General features: G+C 42.5%; 1 long non-coding RNA gene across 1 annotated transcript; it reads left to right on the top strand.

Moving 5' to 3' along the window:
* The first annotated feature begins 385 nt into the window (after positions 1 to 385).
* LOC123425995 lies at positions 386 to 2,858 on the top strand. The gene is made up of 6 exons (XR_006621978.1): positions 386 to 478; positions 557 to 670; positions 747 to 877; positions 969 to 1,495; positions 1,924 to 1,999; positions 2,470 to 2,858. It is a non-coding gene; the product is annotated as an uncharacterized LOC123425995 (long non-coding RNA).
* Positions 2,859 to 11,102: the final 8,244 nt, after the last annotated feature.

Raw genomic sequence — 11,102 nt, forward strand, 5'->3', positions numbered from 1 at the left:
TGGACAAAAGGAGACGTTCATTTTGTTTACAGAGGAAGTAGTTATCTAGAAAACATAAAACATCGTCAGAAGTCCATAGCTGATATTCACAGAGTTCCCCTTGAAAAATGTACTGCGCCTGAACCCTAGTGGAAACATGAAAGCAACGCCGAGCCTTCAACAAATCATAATGATGATGCTCATGGTGTTTTACGAGGGATTGATCCAAGCCTTGCTGTTCACGCATATGAAGAACCTGTCGAAGGAACACTCTATGAGAGAGAAGTCAACAGACTGTTGGACAGCTTGGACCCTCGGTTTGTAGATTGGTGGTGGAACACGCCATTGCCTGTGGATGCTGATCTCCTTCCAGAAGTTGTTCCAGACTTCAAAACTCCATTTAGACAGTGCCCTCCTGGTGTGAGACCAACACTAGCAGATGAGGAGCTGACATACCTGCACAAGCTTGCACGTCCTTTGCCAACACATTTTGCTCTAGGTGTTATGCTATTAACTTTCAGACTTCCTACTTGTTATTCATATTTATTGGTGGTTCCAAATAACCATGCTCTTACAGGATGATTAAGTATTTACTGCTTCCGGCAACCTTACCTTCTTATGCATACATCACCTTAATGTTCCACACAAAATAATGTAGAAGCACAAGAAAACCGGTTCTTCAGATTCCTAGGTATGATCCACACCCTGATAAGGCTCAACTGTTAAATATTTACCATAATAACTTGTACAATTGTGTCAACCTTCAGGTCCTTTGCAATTTCTTTGCTAGAAAAAATACGGCAGCTAGGAGACATTGCCATTATGCATACACCTCCATCAAACTGAACCTGAGCAACGGGTTTTAGCGGCTAATCTTCTGCTTCAATTGGATATACTGGTATCCTTCTCTATCGAAGCTAGTGTATTTCAGAATCAATCAGATCTGTACTGCAACGTTGACATCTTTTCTTTTCTTTTTGCAACAACAGGAACAACAGATAAAATCAAAAATTGGGCCAAGAGCTGCTGTTGTTGTGAGCGCGCGACAGAAAAGGAACGACGCCATAGTTGAACTAAGAGAAAAACAGGGCAAAAAATTGGTGAACGACGCCATAGTTATAAAATAAAGAATGCATTCACCTAACCCTTTAAAACATTTTTAAAAAGAGGCTGCATGATATGAACAAAGGAATTTGGACACATTCATGAAGGTATACTGGTATGATTATTAATTTTATGTTAAATTTTCTCCAGGTACTTGTACAGTCAAGCAAGACTGAAGTTCTAATTGGAATTCTACAAAAGGAGGCCTCTCAGCCTCGAGCAGATTAGAATTTGCATGTTAAACTGACTGATGGCCATCATGGCATTGTTTTGTTCATGTGTATCTAGAGAGAGATGATTGTGGTAGTACTATAGCTCACTTTATGTGTGGTAGAGTCGCTACATGTCGAGTGGAGTTTATGCAGGGGATCATTTGCAGCTGAGCACCTCATGTTAAAAGGAGATGCTACAGGTGTTTGCCCTTTCTCCTGTATTTCTGGGAGTAATTGTTTGTCTTCTGGCCACTACAGTATAGATGAAATGTCACAATATTCATTGAAGTTGATATTGTTTTGTTGTTGGGAGCACCTTAGCATGCACATTGTCTCCTGTAGCTTTGCACTGTCCATCTAATACACCATCATAGTTACTGTTTAGGTTATATATGGATTTGCAAACCTGTATATTGAGATCCTTGGCTTATGTCACTTCTATAGCTGTTTGTATTAGCATAGCTTGAAAATTCTATCTGTATCATGATACAGGATAAGCAGTGTCACATAGACCTCTTGTAATCTGGTTGTCTTCAAAAAGTGATGATTTAATAGATCTAAGCAGATCTCTTATTTCTCAAATTCTATCACACGCTACTAATGCATATTTGTTTCTTTGAACACGCAGCGGTGTGCCTCTTCCCTGGGCGCCACTCTCCCGCTGCTCCTCCGACCCAAATGCCGATAAAATGGAGCTCGCCAAGGTATCATCCCCCACTATGCTCCCTCTCTCTCATGTTCTGCATGTCCCTGCCATCGGTTACCTGGGGGTGTTGCTTATTTTCAGTATTACACAAAATTCTGTGTGTCTAGTATGAGATTTGAAAAGATGAGATGAGTTGTTGTCTGATTATCAGCACATTCTTTTTATTGTGCTATGTATGGTATGTTTTTGAATATGTTTTATGCCAGACTCCAACTTTAGCAGCAACACTAGCAGTATGTGATGCCTCATGTGGCTTTAGTTAGTCAATTCACTGTTAACAGCAAGTATTTTTGTTATTAAGATAACCACCATGACTTGATACTTGTAATCTGATTAGCTACTCCTTTGCAATTCTTTGTAGTGGCTCAACCTATGGTAGATAAAATTTATGTTGTCAAGCTTTACCTTGAGAGAATTTGTATGCTAGGATGATTATGCTCATAATCCATTCACATGGTACTGCTGCAGGCACACTTCATGGACAAGGAGGACCACCCACGACGATGAACATGTGTGACCTCACCCCCGAGCCTGATGAGCTCGACAACGACAACATCGTCAACCTTGATCTCGATGACAAGGTTGATCCCTAGCTTAGTGCCGACACCAAAGAGCAAGCCCGCCTTCTCCAGAGTTTGCAAAGGAGCTTTATGTTTAGGGCATGGTTGTTTGCAGAGAGGGGCAGACACTACTTCGATCCTTTGACAGATAGTTCTTCATAATGTGATAGTGTATAGGCCTTCTTTCTGGGGACCTACTGCTCAACTACTCCACTCCTTGGCTTCTACCGACCAAAAATTTTACAAATCTGTCTACATGTTTTGTTTCTATATATTTACAAATATCCTATTAATTCATTTTTAAAATGGATGGGCGCGGCAACGCGCGCCTTTCATGATCTAGTATGTTTTGTAACCTGTGCAAATATCAGAAAAAAATATCTAATATTCATACTAGTGGCGCACCACTCAGCACTTTAGTGCCGCACTGCAAAAAGCACACTAGTGGCGCATCGTCAACTAGTGCGCCATTAGTAAGCCAGAGCACATGGGTAAATATGGCCCTTGGGAGGCATACTAATGGTGCATCATGAGCTATACTAATGGCGCACTGCCTGGTGCGCCATTAGTATACCAGATACTAATGGCGCACCATGAGCAGTGCGCCATTAGTATACCAGATACAAATGGCGCACAGTGATCTATACTAATGGCGCACTGTCTGGTGCGCCATTAGTATACCACATACTAATGGCGCACCATGAGCTATACTAATGGCGCACTGCCTGGTGCGCCATTAGTATGTGGTGCGCCATTAGTAAAAAATTCTAATGGCATGATGCTAGTGGCGCACCTGTCGTGCGCCATTAGTAGCCAGAACATGTGCACCACTAGCAGGTCTTTTCCTAGTAGTGCACGTTGCCACATAACCGCGGGCACGGCTTTCCGAAAGATTTAACCTTGCAGGGGTGCTCCAACTAATCCATCATAAATTACCACAAGCCGCATAGAAATCCTGGATCACGAAACTCGCGATCTCGTCGGACTCCTTAGTGGAAAACCTCAACTCTGAGATTTCCCAAAGCATCACCGGAATCCCGATGCACAAGACATTCATCAAAGGTAAAACTAATCCAGCAAGGCCGCTCGGCGTGTCGATGATCCCGATAGGAACCGCGTATCTCGTTCTCAGGACACGATGGATAAGCGAAGCGTACGGTGGCCTGATAGACATCTGCCGAGTTGCCCCGGGTTGGCCCCGCACGGTGCTCTGTTTTGGACCAGCACCATCAGCACTGGCCCTCCTTGTATTATGTAAAATTACTCCTCGGGTTCATGATGCCCTATGCTTTCAGTATTAACAAAATTATTATGTTGGGAAAATGTAGTACCAATGTTGGGCCTTGCCATACCAGCTTTAATCTAAAACGAATTATCAAGGGGGTCCCCATAACAACCCCGATCGTGTTAGGAGCGCTCAATTATGTAACATAACACCGGTAGCCGAAACTAAGGGGGCAAAGGTGGAAAAAAACACCAGGCTACAAAGGCCGAGCCTTCCACCTTTTACCAAGTATATAGGGTGCAATAAATTAAATAGCATTTAATAGGGTGATATAACAAGGAACCCATGTTATCACATGGAAGCATCTGCACCTGCAACTAGCAACGCTAACACATGGTAAAGCAAGGGGTAACATAGCCAATCGGTGGTTTGCTAGGTTGTGAACAGGTTAAAGGTTTCCATGGCAATGTTGTGAGGCTGATATTTAACAGGTGGTAGGCAACAAGACATAATCGATAGAAACGGTAAAACTAGCATGGCAATGATAGTAATGGTATATGGGGAAATGGTCACCTTGCCTGAGATCCCGCTTGGAAGAAGAACGACTCCATAAAGCAGACGAGCCGATGTAGTCGAACGGGTCCTCACAATCCGACACGCTTGCGGAACTCTATCGAGACGAAGCAAACCGGAAACAAGAATCAACACACGATATTCACCACACGGGGCACAACACATATGATGCATGAGAAGCTGAATAAATGCAAGACATGGCATGACAATTCACAACAATCAAACACTACACATTAAGTGAAGCTCAATATGCAACGAGTTGCATATTGACGAAACTCCACATACGAATTATTTAGTTCAGTCTCAATTAGGTACACGACAATATTTGATGTTTTTAAACATGGAAAGAGGTGAAGCGTAATTAAACTACCTATCTAGGCATTTTAAATGAGGTCGGAAATGACATATAGCTTCTCCGAAACGACCTCACATGTTAATTGACAATTCTGTCCAGATCTGAACTAACTTGTTTAAATGTTTGTTAAACAGAAAAATAAACAGGTTCACGTGATTCTACGCGTCGCTACAACCAATTTACACATAGAGAACATCTCCAACGGAGCTACGGATCAAAAGATACGGACACCGCAAGATATGATGGCATGAATGCAAAATTTGTGCAACGACAGTCACGAGCACTTCAAAACATCCAACCAAAAAGATAATATGAAACTACACGAGATTCTAAGCAAGTTTCATATAGGACACAATCAAAACGGAGCAACGGTTCAACAACTACGAGCTAAACAAGAAATCACCACAATCTGCCAAAATCAGCCACATAGCATTTTGTACACCCCACAACTCCGAGCTACACAAATCCAATATACTCAACCAAGGCATGAGGCGGTAGAGGGCAAGAAGCACTACAACATACAACTAATAACATCTAGCACGGAAGCATGGAACACTAGGAAAAGAAGTCACAAAATGGCTTCTCACACACAGTTTCAGACTTAGAGAAAATAATAGTTTATGAAACTACAGTTTTTGATCTGAAGGCATATTGAAAGCAGAAAAACAATAAGCTACAGGACTCCAAATGGCATGAAAATTGACAGCATGCTAGAGAATCCTAAAGTCTACAACTGACTCCATTGCATCAACCTCAAAAGAGCTACAGATCACCAGATAAACTCATGACAAGACAACAACAAAATATAACAGATTTCAAACTTAGAAATATTTCAGCATCCACAAATTAGCACTATTTTCTAGCAAGTTGAGAGCAAGCAAACCACACCTAAACATGAATTTCTATTGCAACCAAAATTACCAGGGGCTAGTCTACACATCCAAGGGCATATCTCTAGTTGACAACTCCTTCATATGAAGCACGGATTAAATCACACAAACTAAACAAAAGAGCTACACGACAAAATATCACACGCACTAACTTTCTCAAAAGCTAAAACAAAAAACACAGTTAAATTCTATGGATTTTTCTACCCCGAAAACATATATAACTTGAGGGGTTGCAAAATAAAAACAACGCCACACGTATATGCGGGTATATGTGCTAAACACGGTATAATAAACTAGCGACGGAATCCTACATGCAAAAATAGAAACAACTACTCTAAAATACATGGAAAAAGGTCCCTAAAAACATGAACGTTTCATCTACGGGGTTTGAGCAATCCGGACATGCACGAAAAACAAATACGGAACAATTCCCTATTGGGACAACACACAAAACTAGGCATTTGGCGGCTCAAACTACTTCAAACATTTATGCAAGATGCAAATTCGTAATCTATGCGAAATTATACACAAGTTCCATAGATAGATCATCTCGATCTAACGCTTGATTAAATATCTACGCTCGTTTTAAATATAGCCTATTTTGTGAAGTTAATTAATCTGAAACCTATAAAAAAATAAAGCTATCGGGCCTAAACTGCTATCGGGCCGAATCAGGCCACTGCGCAAAACAACTAGACAGCGCACGCGCGGGGCATAGTGGCTCGGGGCTCACCTTGCGCCATCGGCCAGGAGAGGTGGCGGTTGGGCCTGGTCGGGCGGAGCTGGGCCGTGGTGCTGGCCGCTGGAAGAGGCCGGCTGGAGCGGCGACCTAGGCCGAGGGCGTCCTGGCGCGGCCCACCTGGCGCTAGTAGCTAGATGCCCGCGGGAGGAGCCTCGTCTCCCTCCCGTCGTGAGCCGAAGCGGGGAGCAGAGGCCATGGCGGCGGCCGAGATGCGGGCGACACCGACGATACCCGGCGAGGGGAAGGGGAATCGGTGGGGGCCGGCGGGATCTGGATGGATCCGGGCACGAGAGCCCCATTCCCGGCGGCGGCGGCGAGCTTAGGGCGGAGGACGGCGCAGATCGTCCGTGACCTGCTTGGGAGAGGGAGAGAGGGGTGGGAGGCTAGGGTTTGGTGGGGCTGCACGGAAAACGAGGAGGAGAGAGTTGGTTGTCTAAAACAATAACATGGGGGTCTATTTATAGACAAAGGGTGGCTAGGTTTAGCAGAATTTTGCCCTGGTTTCAACCGCGCGTTCGGAATCGAACAATTCCGAATGCGGGACGAGCTAAGTGGCCGTGTAGAGTAGGTTAGCCGGAGAAGAGAGGGAAACGGCACCGGGCAATGGAAGTTCTAAAACACCGATAAACGTCCGACGATAGACCGGATACGGTGCCGCTACGGTCGACCGTTCAGGTACCAGACGGACTCCGATTGCGACGTAATTTGACAAGCGGCCTAGCTACAACTAATTAAGACCACACACCAAGTTTCAACCCAATCAGAGAAAGTTCTATACACACTTTTGAAAACAAGATTTAAATGATGCCGCGGGCACGTGCGTGTGTGGTCGGGCTCAGAACGGGTAACGATGAGAACCGGCAACTACTAACGGATGCAAGTTTGAAAACTGGCGACAAATAAAATAAATCGCACAATGAAAACGGAATAAAGGGGGAATCTTCTGGAACGTCGGTCTCGGGTTGTCACAACTCTCCTACACTACAAGAGGATCTCGACCCGTGATCCAAGAATGAACGGGGAAGAGGTTGAGAAACAAGATGTAAAACTTAGTCGCTTCTTTGACAAACAAGTGAAACCAACAATCCTTCAAGGTTGCAAAGACATGAGAAATGATATGAAAAACAATCAAGAATTCACGGAAAATTTCGGCAGCACTTCGGTAGGAAAAGGGGACAAAATTTTGATAAGATGGACAGATCTTGATACGATTCTCAACAAATTAACTAAATAGAACAAGGAAACAATAAGACCTTCATAGAACAATATGATTGACCCAAATGAGCAACATCCCAAGCCTCTGTTATAAAGAATAGAAAGTAGCTCTTGGGAAGAAAAGAACGAAGAAGAAATTGAGAACTACTACCACAAGAATCTGGAAGAATATCTTGAGACAAGAATTGATATCATGAGCCACTCCGGAAGAAGAATTCAGATCATTATGAACAAGAATAAAAATTATGTTATGCTTATCCTTCATCAAGTTAAATTGACGCCAAGCAACAGATTTAGTGTACCACTTATTCTTGTAGAAAAGATTGAGGATATATATATGAGCACAAAATAGAAGAAGTATTGAGGAGACATCGGTAAGAACTGGATTGAATGGGGATATAACCAGAATGAATGAAGATACATGAGGACGAAAAGATCATGAGCCACCAGAGAGAGAACTAGAACAAGGCACCGGATAATCCAGAGACGAACGAAGAGGCAACAATTGAGAAGAATTTGAGAATGAAAGTTGCAAGCTAAGAACGAACAAAATCTTGTGGATGATGACCTTTGGAGGATCGATAATGAAAACAACAAAGAAAAGCACCAGATAGCAAGAAAGGGATTACTCATGATTGGAACAATTAAGATGATGGCACCAAGCTGAAATGATGAATCTTTTAGAGAATGGACCAAGATTTGAGAGAAACACTCCTTCAGTCTCCAATGGAGAGAATGATGAGAAGAACCCCACCAAGAACTACTGAGACACTTCGGAATAAAGAAGAATGAAAGGTTGAGCCAAAGACGAAAATAAATTTAAAGCGATCTTGAAGAAGGAACATGACTGATGAAATTCATACTTACGTCATAGTTGAAAAAGAATAAGAGAACTCCTGAAAAGAGTACAAGAGGCAGATAAGATCGTGGGAAAAACCTGTGGGTTATGGGCCCACTCAAAGAAGCCACCTTAAACAGATTGAAAGAAAGATTAAATGCACCGGAATAAGAAAAACTTGATGAGGTTAGCACCTCAAATTAATTGGAAAGATTGAAAACAAGAAACTCTCATATATCTTCGACACTCCGGATAGAAAAGAGAGGAATGAATAAACAAGATAGGCTGATAAGAATTTCCAAAATAGGAAAGAATTACAAGGATGAAAAGGATATGATGAACACTGATAACGGAATGGAATTCACCGGAAAAGACCACAATAATGAATAAAGATGAACATGAAGCTCCTGAGAATCTTCACAAGAATCACCGGCTACAGTAGGAAGAAGAGATAGGGGAAGCATCACTGACTGTAAAAGCACTTGGATGATGACTGAAACATTGAAGAAAAGGTCGGGAGGGCGGAGAAAAACAAAGACAACTTGGGACAGATGAGATGAACTCCGGTAAGAATTGAGATAATTATCTTGCAAAATTGGAGAGGATAGAATAACTTGAAGAGAAGTACACTGGTTAAAAAAGAATTGATATGAAAACTCCGTTTGACAAGAATTGATATGACACTTGATTAAACAAAAGGATTAGCACTCTCATAAAAATATGAGAACACTACTTAGGAAAGATCTGAAATCACCGCTTGAAATTGAAGCAACTTGAATTAACATATTCCAACGAAACAAAGGATGCGGCTTATGAAACAAGATGGAACAAATTCATGAGAGAGATTTCGTCTGATATTTTCGTGGACAGGATCGCACAGGCTCGATCCTTAGAGTAGCCATCCTGTGCAAGGCAGTGCACACGACATACGAAGCGTAACCGAGTCGTAGCAAGCTACAAGGAATCTTTAAGACACAACGAGAAACGCTGTAAGTCGATCGTGAACAAACAAATCGAATAGATGTCGAACCCCAACCTTAGATCTTGCATTTGTTGGAAGATTGTCCTATAAGTAACTACTTGAATTCTCACCTAGGAACTCCCGAAATTTCTGGTCATGCAACCTGGTCGATGGACACAAGGAGTAATATATCACTCAACTCCTATACTAACCCGTCCAGTGTATCACATCCGTCAACACATAACCAGAATCTCGAAAACTCATCTATCACAGACACTCGTAATCACAACGATAGAAAGTATGGAGATACATCCGGAACTCTCTCCACCAGTACCGGGGAAGCCAAAATCCTCTCGCCACTACTAGTATTGAAGCAATTTCGAACATCCTTCATCCTGAGATACTAATAAATCTGAATGATAACGATGTGTTCGAGAATCCCCTGGAGCTCAATTCCCCGGAAGAAATCAAGTGAGACAGGAGGCACCAAGACAGAACTCCGTCACATCGACATCATATAGATTCTAAAAATATCCGCGTGATACTAAATAAATTTTGACTGAGAAGAGGAGTAGAATTGAAATTATTACGTCAAGATTCCTCACCAGAGCATAGACGAGGAGAAAAAAGAATCCTACTCTCTAATATATAACTAGACTCAAAGCAGTTTTTTACTAGACTCGACTTGGCCAAGTTCGATCAATCAAGGGGATCCTAGGTCGGTACTGCTCTGACACCAACTTGTAACGCCCAAGGTGCAACCCTATCCTTAATTTGGCACGAGGGCCTCGTCAGGGATAGAAGCTCATCTCGTCGTTTCGCAAGAATGGATATCGTTACAAATACATGTACTGAAAAGAAGAGTTATATAGAATTGGCTTACACTCGTCACAAGCTACATCAAAGTCACATCAGTACAATACATAAATATCAAGAAGAAGAGCAGGGTCCGACTACAGACGAAAACAAATGAGAAAAGAAGAACGACGTCCATCCTTGCTATTCTAGGCTGCCGGTCTGGAACCCATCCTAGATCGATGAAGAAGAAGAAGAAGCAACTCCAAATGAACAATCAACGCGCTCTCGTCAAGTAACCTTCACCTGTACTTGCAACTGGTGTTGTAGTAATCTGTGAGTCCTTTCGATAAGTAAGAGTGTCGAACCCAACGAGGAGCAGAAGGATCTGACTAGTGGTTTTCAGCAAGGTAAAATCTGCAGGCACTGAAATTGTCGATAACAAGTGATTGTGTGGTGAGATGATTCTTAGCAAGCAACAAGTAACAAAAGTAGCAACGGTGCAGCAAAGTGGCCCAATCCATTTTGTAGCAAGGGACAAGCCTGGAAAAGTCTTATAGGAGGAAAAACGCTCCCGAGGACACACGGGAATTTCTGTCATGCTAGTTTCATCATGTTCATATGATTCGCGTTCGTTACTTGATAGTTTGATATGTGGGTTGACCGTCGCTTCGGTATTGCCCTTACTTGGACAAGCATCCCACTTATGATTAACCCCTCTCGCAAGCATCCGCAACTACGAAAGAAGAATTAAGACAAAGTCTAACCATACATTAAACTAGTGGATCCAAATCAGCCCCTTACGAAGCAACGCATAAACTAGGGTTTAAGCTTCTGTCACTCTAGCAACCCATCATCTACTTACTACTTCCCAATGCCTTCCTCTAGGCCCAAATAATGGTGAAGTGTTATATAGTCGACGTTCACATAACACCACTAGAGGAAAA

Source organism: Hordeum vulgare, chromosome 2H (assembly GCF_904849725.1).
Source record: "Hordeum vulgare subsp. vulgare chromosome 2H, MorexV3_pseudomolecules_assembly, whole genome shotgun sequence".
NCBI lineage: Eukaryota > Viridiplantae > Streptophyta > Magnoliopsida > Poales > Poaceae > Hordeum > Hordeum vulgare.